Source organism: Meles meles, chromosome 2 (assembly GCF_922984935.1).
Source record: "Meles meles chromosome 2, mMelMel3.1 paternal haplotype, whole genome shotgun sequence".
Taxonomy (NCBI): domain Eukaryota; kingdom Metazoa; phylum Chordata; class Mammalia; order Carnivora; family Mustelidae; genus Meles; species Meles meles.
The window spans coordinates 92515758-92528503 of record NC_060067.1 but is presented as its reverse complement, the minus strand read 5'-3'; the positions used below and the strand labels follow the sequence as shown (position 1 = coordinate 92528503).

Sequence of the window (12746 nt, the reverse complement as noted above, 5' to 3'; positions counted from 1 at the left end):
TTGGGTGTTGAGTTTGAGAAGTTCTTTATAGATCTTGGATATCAGCACTTTGTCTATAGTGTCATTTTCAAATATCTTCTCCTATTCTGTGGGTTGCCGCTGTTTTGTTGATGTTTCCTTTGCTGTGCAGAAGCTTTTGATCTTGATGAAGTGCCAAACAGAAGAATGGAACTCGACCGTTCTCTTAAACCATACACAAAGATAAACTCAAAATGGATGAAAGACCTCGATGTGAGACAGGAATCCATTAAAATTCTAGAGGAGAAGAATAAATGAAACAAGATGGGATTGGGAGGGAGACAAACCATAAATGACTCTTAATCTCACAAAACAAACTGGGGGTTGCTGGGGGGAGGTGGGATTGGGAGAGGGGGAGGGGGCTTGGACATTGGGGAGGGGAGGCGAACCATAAGAGACTATGGACTCTGAAAAACAACCTGAGGGTTTTGAAGGGTCAGGGGTGGGAGGTTGGGGGAACAGGTGGTGGGTAATAGGGAGGGCACGTTTTGCATGGAGCACTGGGTGTTGTGCAAAAACAATGAATACTGTTATGCTGAAAAAAATAAATAAAATGAGAAAAAAATTAGGAAATTTTACTTCAAAAAAAAAAAAATTCTAGAGGAGAACATAAACAGGAACCACTTTGCATCGGCCACAGCAACTTCTTTCAAGACATGCCTCCAAAGGCATGAAAGTGAAAATGAAATTTTGGGACTTACCTAGCCTTCAAAGGTTGGGTGTTTGTAGGACTTCGTGGTCAGCCCCCAGCCTTCTCCCTGTGTGCACTATGCCTTGCATGTTAATGCCATTCTCAGAGGTTCTACTGTCATCATCATGTTTATGGCCACATCTCTGTCTCTAGTGCAGATCTTACCTTCCAGTCTGTCATCTACACAACTGCCAGGCTAATGTCTGAAACACATGGCCCATGTCCCTTTTCTGATTAGAACTCTTCCCCCAAAATGAAACAAGATGGGATGAGGAGGGAGACAAACCATAAGAGACTGTTAATCTCACAAAACAAACTGAGGGTTGCCAGGGGGAGGGGGTTAGAGATAGGGTGGTTGGGTTATGGACTTTGGGGAGGGTATGTGATATGGTGAGTGCTGTGAAGTGTGTAAGTCTGATGATTCACAGACCTGTATCCCTGGGCAAATAAAACATTATATATTAATAAAAATAATTAATAAAGAAAAAAAAACCTCTTCCCTTCCAGGCTAAAGCCAAAGCTCTTCAATTTGGGAAGACAGATCTTTTGTTAACGATGTTCTAATGCTCCAGCCTTATATCTTTTTAAACTACTTGAGCTTTAAACTCTAGCAATACCAACAGCTTATTGTTATTTTTCATAGGAATTTATTTATTTATGTATAATTTACTTCTTTTGCCATCTTGTCTTCATTCTTCTCCTTTAATATGCAGTTCGTTGTCCTCTACCTAACTTCTGTCACTTCCCCACCATAGCCTGGCTTGGCCTTGAATTAATTACCTCATCTCGGTGTCTTCATAATATTCTGTGCATATCTCTGTCACTTAACACAGTGTTTCACAATTATCTGTGTCTATGATTTTTCCCTCACTACTCTGGGAGCACCCTGTGGGTACAGACTGTATCTTATTCATCTTGTATGTTTGGTGTCTACTCTGTGCTTGTAGAATGGTCAAATAAATGAGGAAGGAGTGAAGGTCAAAGTCAAACTCACATGAAAGATGGGTCTTTGTATTTTGGTGTATTGTCTTAGCCACTGACTAATTCCAGTTAACTGTATACAAATTTGTTTACCGTCAAATGTTTTTTTGTCACCAGTTCTAATAACTGGGTTCTTATTAGATATTGCCTGAAGTACACATACGTCCGTCTCATGGGCAAAGCTGTTTTATTCTCTCAAGAAATCGTTCTGTGTTAGAGAAAAAAGATTGGCTTTCTGTTCCAAGACCCATATGTAAATGATCCCCTCTGGAAGTAAAAACATGCTATATTTGTGGTGCTCCTGATTTTATCCTCTAAAGAATTCCCTGAAGAAACTCCAGTCCTCACTGACAGGATGATCAGTCAATTTTGCCCCTAACTCTCTTTGACATACAGATACATGGGACGTACATATTTTCTAACTGTATATTCTACTGGAACCTACATGTTCACACAGAGAGACACATACTATATTTATTTATGAAATCTAACAGCCTTTTCTGTGTATATTAACTCCTGGTATTTTAAAATTTCGATAATGATACTGCTATTATAATAGGATAGCGCTAGCTCACATTCTAAATTCCAGGGAAAAGTGTCCTGTAAGAATCTCAGTATATTTAGGGATCTCAGACAGCTAATAAGCTCAGCCTGTCAAGAGGAAAGAAGTGTTTGTTTTTGTTTTTGTTTTTTTTTTACCAGAAGTATCATCCCCATAGTGTAGCTTAGTCATATTTGGATTGGCTGGTCTTTGCTATGCATATATCTTTCATTATATACCTGGGCTATTAATAGCACAAAGTAAATCTTTTAAATAAAATGAGAAATTCCCTGGATATGCAATAAAGGAACTGGGACATCTGGGTTCCTTGTATATATTTTGGGGAAAAAAGTTTCCTCTGCCATACATACAGTATGGTGGCTGCTTCGGAATATTGGTGTTTTAGCTAAATTTCACACATAATGTGTAGTCTGAGAATCCAAATACTGATCTTGGAGGTTGCTTCCTAGCTCTGAGTACAAACATGATGGTTAACTGACCTATGTCATCCTTCATGGCACACAGACGTGGACTGTTGAGTGCAGCCCAGGAAACGCCGCACACGGCACCCAGTTGGAGAGAATGCTGCCTCTTCACAGCACGGTGAACTTGTACTCCTCCATAACACAGTGGCTTCTCCTCAGCTTCTTGAACCATTCCTGTTGGAAAAATACTTGCATGAGGAAGGACAGCGTCCCAACAGGGTGCGCTAAAACAGTAACAACACATCTGAGTTCGTGTGGCCACAAGTTTCTCCAGAAAGCCTTAAGGGGATTGTTATACTAAGTTTCAGTTAATGCTGATCTCAGCGGAAATAGTCTGCACTTCTGGGTTGTTTGTGTTTCAGTACACATGCAGTTGACAGGAGCTGTCTAGATACTTCAGATTCTACACATCTGTCAGTGAATCAAAGACTTAAATGTGAGAGATAGAACCCAGGGGCTTTTTGTGGATGTGGAGCATTCCCCAGGGGATGAAGGACCAACAGATCAAGCAGAATTAGAGACATATCAAAACCATCCCTTCTGGTACAGGTATTCCCATACTCCAGGACCATACAGATCTACAGGAAATCTTTGCTGCTGCCTATTCTTCTTCTTCCTCTTTTCAAAGATTTTATTTATTTATTTGAGAGAGAGAGAGAGAGAAAGAGAGAGTATGTGTGGGGTATGGGGTGAGGGTCAGAGGGAGAGGGACGGGCTGATTTCCTGCTGAGCAGAAAGCCCAATGTGGGGATCAATCCCAGGGCCCCGGGATCATGACCTGAGCTGAAGGCAGGCGCTTAACCTACTGAGCCACCCAGGCGCCGCTCCTTCCGCGCTCCTCTCCCTTCTTCTTCTTCCCCTTCCTCCTTCTTTTCCCATTCTTCTTGATTGAAAATTGGTAGGAAAGGATCTTGTGGCATGATTAATGAGAAATAGAACAACTTTAAATTTGGCATTGCTTTTTGGTGCTATCATTTGGGATGGTGCTATCATTTGGGATGGAATAACTCATGAACATTCTGAGTTAACTGTTAGTAATAACATGGCCCTTAAGAAATAGGGGTGGGACATGTAATTATACTTCTTTGCCCAGGTAGGCTGGTTGGGAATTGGTGCTCCGAAAGCTCATGTGCCAATTTCCAAGACATTTTAAAAAGGTCTAAGAAGGGCCAAGATTTTTGCTAGGTACTGGGAAAAACAGAGATAAATTAGGCACAGATCCTGCCTCCAAAATGCACACAGTCCAGTAGGGGAGAAGCTAGCAGATTTTTACCAGACAGATGAGGAAAAATACAACTGGAGCAGACAGAACAATATTTTCAGTGGCAAGGAGGCATGGCATGGTGTGCTGTGTTTCCACCCGTGTGAATGCAAAACAGAGCTGGGGATCATAGGGAGTAAACTGGGGAGGTAGGTGGGGGCCAGATTAGAAAAGCCTTTGTAAGCTGTTGTTTGGATTTGGGGTTTTGTCCTGTGAGTGTGTGATAGGGAGCTATTAGCAAGAGTGAAATGTACTCACATAATTCTCAGGTCCTCATGGAGACGAAATAATCTTTTGCTTTTTGATACATATCTGGAGCTGTTGGGAAGCTACTGCAACCATGGACTATGGTGAGGACAAGAACTGTGGCGGCATCGGCGGTGGGGGGTGTGCTGAGGAGAATGGGACACAGTTAAGAAATGTTTAGGTCATGCAGTGGAAAGGTCTTGATGATCAGTTGGCAGTAGGAGGAAAGAATAATAAGAGGGATTAAAGGAATATTTCTTTCTGCCTTGATTAAATGGTGTTGGCAAACCTGTACAATGTGGAGAACCCTGCCCGCCAGGCTGCAGTTGGGGCCCCAAAGACTCTAGAAGTTAAAGTGAAGAGAAAATTAGAGCCAGTTAAAGAGTCACGATAGCAAAAGGTGTCATAAAACAAAAATGCAGAAGTGCTATAAGGTGTAAATGTAATGAATGTAAATTATTAATATTGTAATTAAAAAATGCTTTAGGCTGTAGAGGAGCCAGGGTTCTGTCCCTCTGCTCTCCTAAGTCTGGCAGAGCCCTGGGGGTTCCATAAAGAGTGAGCATGCTCTCCGCCTCCCATGGTCCTGGCTCTGTGAGCCCATGTGGAAGCAGCACTGACGCTCCCTTTTTCCGCTCCTGCCAGGACTGTTCCCATCCATAGATCAAGGCATCCTTAGGGACACAACAGCTGTCCTCCAACATGTTTGCTCTCTCTCTGGAGTCTTCTGTCCCTTTCCCCTTTAGCAAAAAACCAGACCTGCACTCTCACATGCGAATGAACTCTTCTTGGTCCTGTCTCATCAATTTTCCAGACATTCCTAGTCTTGCCTGGACCCTAGCACCTGATGGGTGCAGAAGCAAGGTGAAATTCCTGCCATGGTTATTTCCTGCATTTAAAAAAAATCTGAAATTCTACATTCTTCAGATATTTGCTCTCATTTTCCTAACTCATAGTGACTGCCAGATTCTCTTGATTTTATGTTATTAATAAGACATAAAATGTTGGAATCAGGAAGGACCAGAAGAGTACGTTGAGCAATGCTATCATCCTTTTACAGATGAGGAAAATGAGGCCTGTGAATGTAAAGTAAATTGTGAGTTGACTAAACTCTACAACCAGGTAGTGTCTGGGCCACATCTAGACCTAAGTGCAATCATTCTCAGACATTACCTTTCTGCTTCCCGGAGCTTTTTTTTAAATTGCATTGGGGAGAGAGAGAGAGGGAGATGGAGAGGTAGAACAAAAGAGAGGCAGAGAGAGAAAACAAGTGAGAAGAAGAGAGGAAAAGGGAAAGAGGTATGTCTCCTAGATTTAAAGACATTAGCCCTCCCTGCTAGGCTGGAAAAGTAGAATTTTCAAAAGACAAACCATAAATGACTCTTAATCTCACAAAACAAACTGGGGGTTGCTGGGGGGAGGTGGGATTGGGAGAGGGGGAGCGGGCTATGGACATTGGGGAGGGGAGGCGAACCATAAGAGACTATGGACTCTGAAAAACAACCTGAGGGTTTTGAAGGGTCAGGGGTGGGAGGTTGGGGGAACAGGTGGTGGGTGATGGGGAGGGCACGTTTTGCATGGAGCACTGGGTGTTGTGCAAAAAGAATGAGTGCTGTTACGCTGAAAAAATAAATAAAAAAAAATGGCATTTGAATTGTATAGTCTAGTAGTGTAGCTTTAAGATAGCATTACATTATGTCTCTTTTTTTAAAAAAAAAGATTTTATTTATTTATTTTGAGAGAGACAGACAGACAGATAGTGAAAGAGAGACCAGGAACAGGGGCAGAGGGAGAAGCAGGCTTCCCGCCGAGCAGGGAGCCCGACATGGGGCCCGATCCCAGGACCGTAGGATCATGATCTGAGCCAAAGGCAGGTGCTCAACCGACTGAGCCAACCAGGTGCCCTACATTATGCCTCTTGTGAATGTAGGAACTTGTACCTACTTTTTGATATGTACTGGTGACCATGTTGACTGAGGGTTGCTTTTAATGGTGCTATTCTAGACCTTGTTTTTTTCCTAAAAGTGATGGAGATTTACAGCTATAAGAGAACTTTGGGAATGATGGATGTTTACTGGCGTATGGATGAATGCAGAGTTTGTGAGGGCTGTTGCCGCTCTTGGTACTTAGTAGTTGTTATTGGCTTTATGTATGTACTCTATTGGTATACTTGGATTTTTGGAAACTTTAAGCTGTGCTGTCATTCTTGGGGAAAAAAGCATTCTGCTTGTATATGGTATTGTATAGAAATTGGTCAGGAGACTGTGTTGATCTAGAAATACTAAACTTCTCCCCCATTTCACCTTTATAATGTTCTTTATTAAATATGTACATGGGTTGTTGGCAGACATGAATATATTCTTTAAAAAAAAAAAAGGATTTGTGAATACTTATTGCACTACATCCTGGGAGGAAGAGGGTGTCTACAGCGTGCTGGTATCTGAGAGGCTGGGCTGCCTGGCTCCCATGACAGGAGGTTTGCTAGGCAACCAGAGCAAGTTTTCAAACCTGCTTAGATATTCCTGCCTGGCCTGCTGCCATCCTCTAGGAAGGCAAGTAGACGCTGTAAATTAGAACTGACCATAATGGCTGATGTGTTACCCTTTAAGAAGTGTTGATATTTTATAGCAACAGGTTTGTTTGTACAGAACTAATCAGTCCATGTAGGGGTTTATTAGCTAATTGGTCAGGATCAAAACTTATAAAAAGCATTTGGAAAACAGTCTTCTGTGATTACACTGTAGGAAAAAACCCTTCTGATGAAGTCAGAAGTGTTGATCTTTGAGAAAGCTTGCCAACCTGCATATAAATTTGTGTGGGAAGAAATATATTTAAAATATGTCCTTCTATAGTAAACTTTAAAAAAGCTTCTCTGAGCAAAGAAAAAAAAAAAACAGATGGCATAGGTCTTATTAGGTCATAACTGATACTCTGAGACTTGAAAATCCAGACCAGTTCCAGCAACGTCCAAAAATGTTTGCAGCGACATTTCTTTAGCGAGATTAGACATTACTCAGAAAGTCTCAGATCATTACAAAAAGAGGTTTTCAAGAAAGCCTCCATTATTTGTTCTTTTATTTTATACATGTCTGGTGAAGGGGATTAGCCCACTTGTTAGAGGGAACCACAATGCCTAAACCTAGTTACCCTGGGATACTGTGAGGCAAAGTTAGACTATGTTGTATTTTTGTGTTTATATACTCACATATAAATACATAGTAAGATGTAAAGCAACTTCAAAAACCCTGGGTAGCGGGGCGCCTGGGTGGCTCAGTGGGTTAAAGCCTCTGCCTTTCGCTCAGGTCATGATCCCAGGGTCCTGGGATCGAGCCCCGCATCGGGCTCTCTGCTTGGCAGGGAGCCTGCTTCCTCCTCTCTCTCTCTCTGCCTGCCTCTCTCCCTACTTGTGATCTCTATCTGTCAAATAAATAAAATAAAATCTTAAAAAAAAAAAAAACCCCTGGGTAGTGACTTGTTTCTTGTTTGTGAACTAAGCCACATTCCTCAGCAATGTGCTTTTGTCCTCCACTGTACTTCCCCGAATAGCATTTATCATGTTGTCATAAACACACCTGCTTAATTAACCGTTTTCCATAGAAGATTGTAAGCTCTGTGAGGGAGGAACTGTTTTATTCTGTTTCTTTGCCAGAACTTAGGAAAGTTTCTGGTCTGTGGCCACACTGAGAAAAAAGGAGAGGTAAGAAAGAGAAAGGAAAGAGAAAGAAAGAGAGAGAGAGGGGAAGGAAAGAAGAAAAAGAAAGGGAGAGAAGGAGGGAAGTCTGGAAGGAGAAAGGGAAAGAAGAGGAGGTGAAGCAGAAACAAAAATAAAGCTAGTTGAGGTGCCCCTCGGTGGCTCTGTCAGTTAAGCATCTGACTCTTGATTTTGGCTCAGGTCATGATTTCAGGGTCAAGGGATCAAACCCTAAGTCTGCTTGTCCTTCTCCCTCTGCTCTTATGCCCCCCTTCCTAAAACAAACAAGCAAACAAATAAGTAAAATTTAAAAATAATAAAGCTAGCTGAGTGGCTCTTTTTTTCTTTTCTTTTTTTAAATATTTATTTATTTATTTGACAAGAGATCACAAGTAGGCAGAGAGGCAGGTAGAAAGAGAGATGGGGAAGCAGGCTCCCTGCTGAGCAGAGAGCCCAATGTGGGGCTCGATCCCAGGTCCCTGGGATCACAGCCTCAGCTGAGGGCAGAGGCTTAGCCCACTGAGCCACAGTGCCCCCATTTCACATTCACAGTTAAAATAAGGAACTGGCCAATTCTTTGGACCTTTAAAAAATTCAGATGAGGGGCGCCTGGGTGGCTCAGTGGGTTAAGCCTCTGCCTTCAGCTCAGGTCATGATCTCAGGGTCCTGGGATGGAGCCCCTCATTGGGCTCTCTGCTCAACAGGGAGCCTGCTTCCTCCTCTCTCTCTGCCTTGCCTCTCTGCCTACTTCTGATCTCTGTCTGTCATATGAATAAATAAAATCTTAAAAAAATTAGATGAATGTTTTCAGGTTTGTATCAAAAACTCAGTTACTTATATCTTAAAATTTATATCAACATAAAGACTTCAGTATGTCCTTTGAGAAAATCAGTTACCCTCTCAAAGTTTTAAAAATCAAGGGGTTTCTAATCTTGTTTCAGCTAATTTTTTTTAAAAAGATTTTATTTATTTATTTGAGAGAGACACAGTGATGTGAGGCTCAATCCCTGGACTCTGGGATCATGACCTGAGCCAGAAGGCAGACACCCAAGCCCAAGGACTGAGCCACCCAGGCACCCTTTGTTTTAGCTAATTATGCAGAAAAAAAGAAATACATTTGGTTGTATTTTCCCAAGTAGAGAAGAACTGGTTTTTAATTTTTAATAAAATAATTTATACTTCATTTCTTGTTCAGTTGAATCCTATCTCTCACTTTAGCCAAATGATGTCTTTTAATCCTCAGTTTTTGTTGTTGTTTACACAAATAGAGCCCTTCAAGATCTCCCAAGACCCTGCAAAACTGAAATATCTTTCAGTGGGTTAACTATGATGGAATGTTCCCAAAAGTACATGTGTACTTTGTAAAACAAAAATATATAGTGATTATTGTAACTTTTAGCTAGATTGATATAGATTAAGTAAAATTCCATTAATTAGAACCCTCAGTCAACTGATTTATCATGGGTGTGTATATTTTGTTTTGGGTTTATTTATTTTCTACATTCTGCATTTAGAAGAAAAGGTAAAGAACTAAGAAAACAAGTGGATAGTATTAATTTAGTAAACAAAAACTGTATCTTCAATAGTATATTATTGGAATAGGTGTTTACGATGATAATCCTTTAGATTAGCATTCATACTGACCCTAAAAGTTTGTAACGAAGAATTTACAGGGGTGTTTGGGTGGCCCAGTTGGTTGGGCAACTGCCTTCAGCTCAGGTCATGATCCTCGAGTCCTGGGATCAAGTCCCACAACGGGCTTCCTGCATGGTGGGGAGTCTGGTTCTCCCTATGACCCTCCCCTCTCTCATGCTTTCTCTCTCTCTCATGCTCTCTCTCAAATAAATAAATAAAATCTTAGAAAAAATTTTTTATAGAGAGCCTGTTATGTGTATAACATTGCATTAGGTACTCAGGCAGAAGCGTGTATGTGCTAACAACTGAACATTTATTAAGGATGTGTTATGTGCCAGGTACAATGCTAAAGCTTTATCTGTGTTGCCTCATTTAATCCACACAAATGTCATAGGAGGAAGATAATATTTTTTTTCCAATTTTACACATCCAACAAGTAATGAAATAAGTAACTTGAAAGAGATCGCATAGCTAGGATTTTAACACAAACTTGGTCCTGGTTTTTTCTCTGTTGCTCTGGTTATGTTATTTTAGAGCTTTCTTACTATCTTCCCCATTTTCCTTCCCACCCCTACTCTTAACCTATGTTGTGCATACTTTTGGTATCACATTCGTTTGTTTTTTTTTTTTTTTTGAAGATTTATTTATTAGAGAGGGAGAGAGAGAGAGAGAGAGCAAGCATGTGTGGGAGAGGAGTAGAAGGAGAAACAGAGAGAGAATCCCAAGCAGATTCCCAATGAGCACAGAATCCATCTTGTGGTCCCACCCCAGGACCTCCAGATCATAAAATCAAAAGTTGAGCCAAAATCAAGAGTTGGAGGCTCAACTGGCCGAGACACACAGGTACCCCTGTTATCACATTTATTATGTATTATATGGACAAACTTTGTCTTGGGATGCCTGGTGGCTCAGTCAGTTATAAGCCTCTGCCTTTGGCTCAGGTCATGATCTCAGGGTCCTAGGATCAGACCCCACGTCAGGCTCCCTGAGCAGGGAACCTGCTTCTCCCTCTGCCTGCTGTTCCCCCTGCTTGTAAATTCTCTCTCTCTCTCTCTGACATAAATAAATAAAACCTTTAAAACAACTCCCCTCCCCCAAATTTGGCTTTCTTATTAGAACGCTAGTTCCTTGAAGTCATGGTATAGGTCTTTTTCATATTGGTAGCAAAGAGCCTCCTAGCATAGCGCCTGTCATTTAACAAGAATTTAATAAATATTTGGCAAGAAATGAGCAGTTGTATTTGGGTTTATCTCCTTCATTAGATTATGATTACCTCGAGGATAAAGATATATCTGACTTGTAAATTCCTTATCCATGGTGATGACTCAAATGAATATTTACTGAGTTAAATAAGGGTTAAAATGAGTGCTATTATGTTGTATTAACTAAGATATGAGAATACTGTCACATCTTATGCAGATTTTCAAAAGTGTAGCTATAATACCTTCCAATTTAAAAAGAAGGTATTACAAGGCCTTTCAATTTAAAAAGAACATTGTTGTATTCTCAGAATAAACTTGAGAAATTAGAAACTCAGAAGTAAGGGACATGGACCCTGGTAGAATTTGTCTTGTCGGCATTCACAGACCTATAAGTGGCAGAGCTGGGATGAGAATATAGGTCTTCTGACTCCTAGTTTGAGTCCTTGCCATGATAGTAAAATATTTCACAGCTGACATTTCAATTTATGAGCACACTTAATACCACCATATCCAGGGTCATTAGGCTATTCTTGTTTTTTTAATACTTATTGAACATTCACAAAATGGTAGGTTCCATTGTGAAAAATTTTATACATCTGTCCTGTACTCCCAAGAAGTTTGACTCTCCCTAAAAGAGGGAAAAAAAGCGCAATTCTGTATGAATCCATATATCCATACCACTCTGTGCTAAACTGTGCAAAGATCTAGCTCTGCTGCACAGATCAGAAATAGCCCAGAGTAAGTGAGGGATAGAAAACGGTCTAAGCAAATCAGTGGCATCGCAGATTCTCCAGAACCAGGTCTACACCCAGTCTGTTACTACCCACCTGGACACAGTAGTCTCTTTCCATTCCTGTGGCTCAGTGCATCTTGGGTTAGGATTCCCAATGCATGCCCCAGAGGTTTATGGAATGCCTACTACAAGACTGGTCTTACACATCATAAAAAAAAAAAATCAGTAAATAGTTGTTTATATTTTGGGGTGCAAACTCTTTACCAGTCATTAATTTGAATTTATTGAGGTACAGGGCCTTTTTATTCCCCCTTGAATTAAACACTTCACTGTTCAACATGTCTACAGGTTTGAAAACCACTGTTTCTAGTCCCCATTTTAGAAGGTGAATCTTGCACCGTGTCCCAGGGGCTAACCATCACTTGATTTTGTGGTTCCCCACAGCCTTGTAATCTTTTCCCTCTGTGGGTTATCTTTTTTCCTGACCCAAATGGCTTCCAAGCAGACTTCTAATAATATGCTCCCAGCTATTTATAAGACTTTTCACTTCCAAGATCTCAGAATGTTCAAAAATAGATGAGAGTGGGTTTTTTTTTTTTTTTTTTTTTTTTGACATATCTGTATTTGGAGATAGAGGCAGCGTTGACCCCTAAGGGAAAGGTAGCATTTAGAGTGGTATTCAAAGAAGATTCTGGCTTAGGATAAGAAGTGCTCTGAAAAGCTTCTCATACTTGCTGTCAAAAATATAGAGCCGAGAGTTCTGAAGTTATAAATATACTTGTTTATATGTGATAGGTTATTGTTGTTTTTTTAAAAAATTTTATTTATTTGAGAGATAGAGCGTGAGTGAGAGAGAGCGCATGAGTGGGGAGGAGGGGCAGAGGGAGAAGGAGAAGCACGCTCCCCACTGAGCAGGGAACCCAATGCCAGGCTTGATCCCAGGACCTTGAGATCATGCCCTGAGCCAAAGCAGACAGATGCCTAACCGACTGAACCACCCAGGTGTCCCTGTGATGGGTTATTGTTAATAAAAAAAAAAATCATCTATAAAAGTGAGCATTTTGAATTAATTTATCTCCTGCTAGTTATAAAATTTCAATTCCTTTGAATGATTCTCATCTATAAAAGTGAGCATTTTGAATTAATTTATCTCCTGCTAGTTATAAAATTTCAATTCCTTTGAATGATTCTTGCTTACTGTAGCCAACAATATCTAGATTTCATGCTCTACAGATAATTTTATTCTGCCTGAATAAGAAACT

The 12746-nt window shown here is 40.7% G+C and overlaps 1 protein-coding gene and 1 long non-coding RNA gene across 8 annotated transcripts in view; one reads left to right on the top strand and one right to left on the bottom strand.

Moving 5' to 3' along the window:
* SYNPO2 (synaptopodin 2) overlaps positions 1-12746 on the top strand; it is a 178476-nt gene that overhangs the window by 39027 nt on the left and 126703 nt on the right. The window lies entirely within an intron of this gene.
* The window catches only part of LOC123934519, a 36638-nt gene that overhangs the window by 15023 nt on the left and 8869 nt on the right, over positions 1-12746 (bottom strand). For 3 of the 5 annotated variants that reach the window (XR_006816820.1, XR_006816817.1, XR_006816814.1), the window contains 3 exons: positions 11579-11682; positions 4236-4369; positions 2732-2890 (listed from right to left, as the gene is read on the bottom strand). This is a non-coding gene — a long non-coding RNA (uncharacterized LOC123934519). Of the gene's footprint in view, positions 1-2731; positions 2891-3522; positions 3627-4235; positions 4370-11578; positions 11683-12746 lie in introns of all 5 variants that reach the window. The other 2 variants (XR_006816818.1, XR_006816816.1) reach the window with 2 other exon arrangements.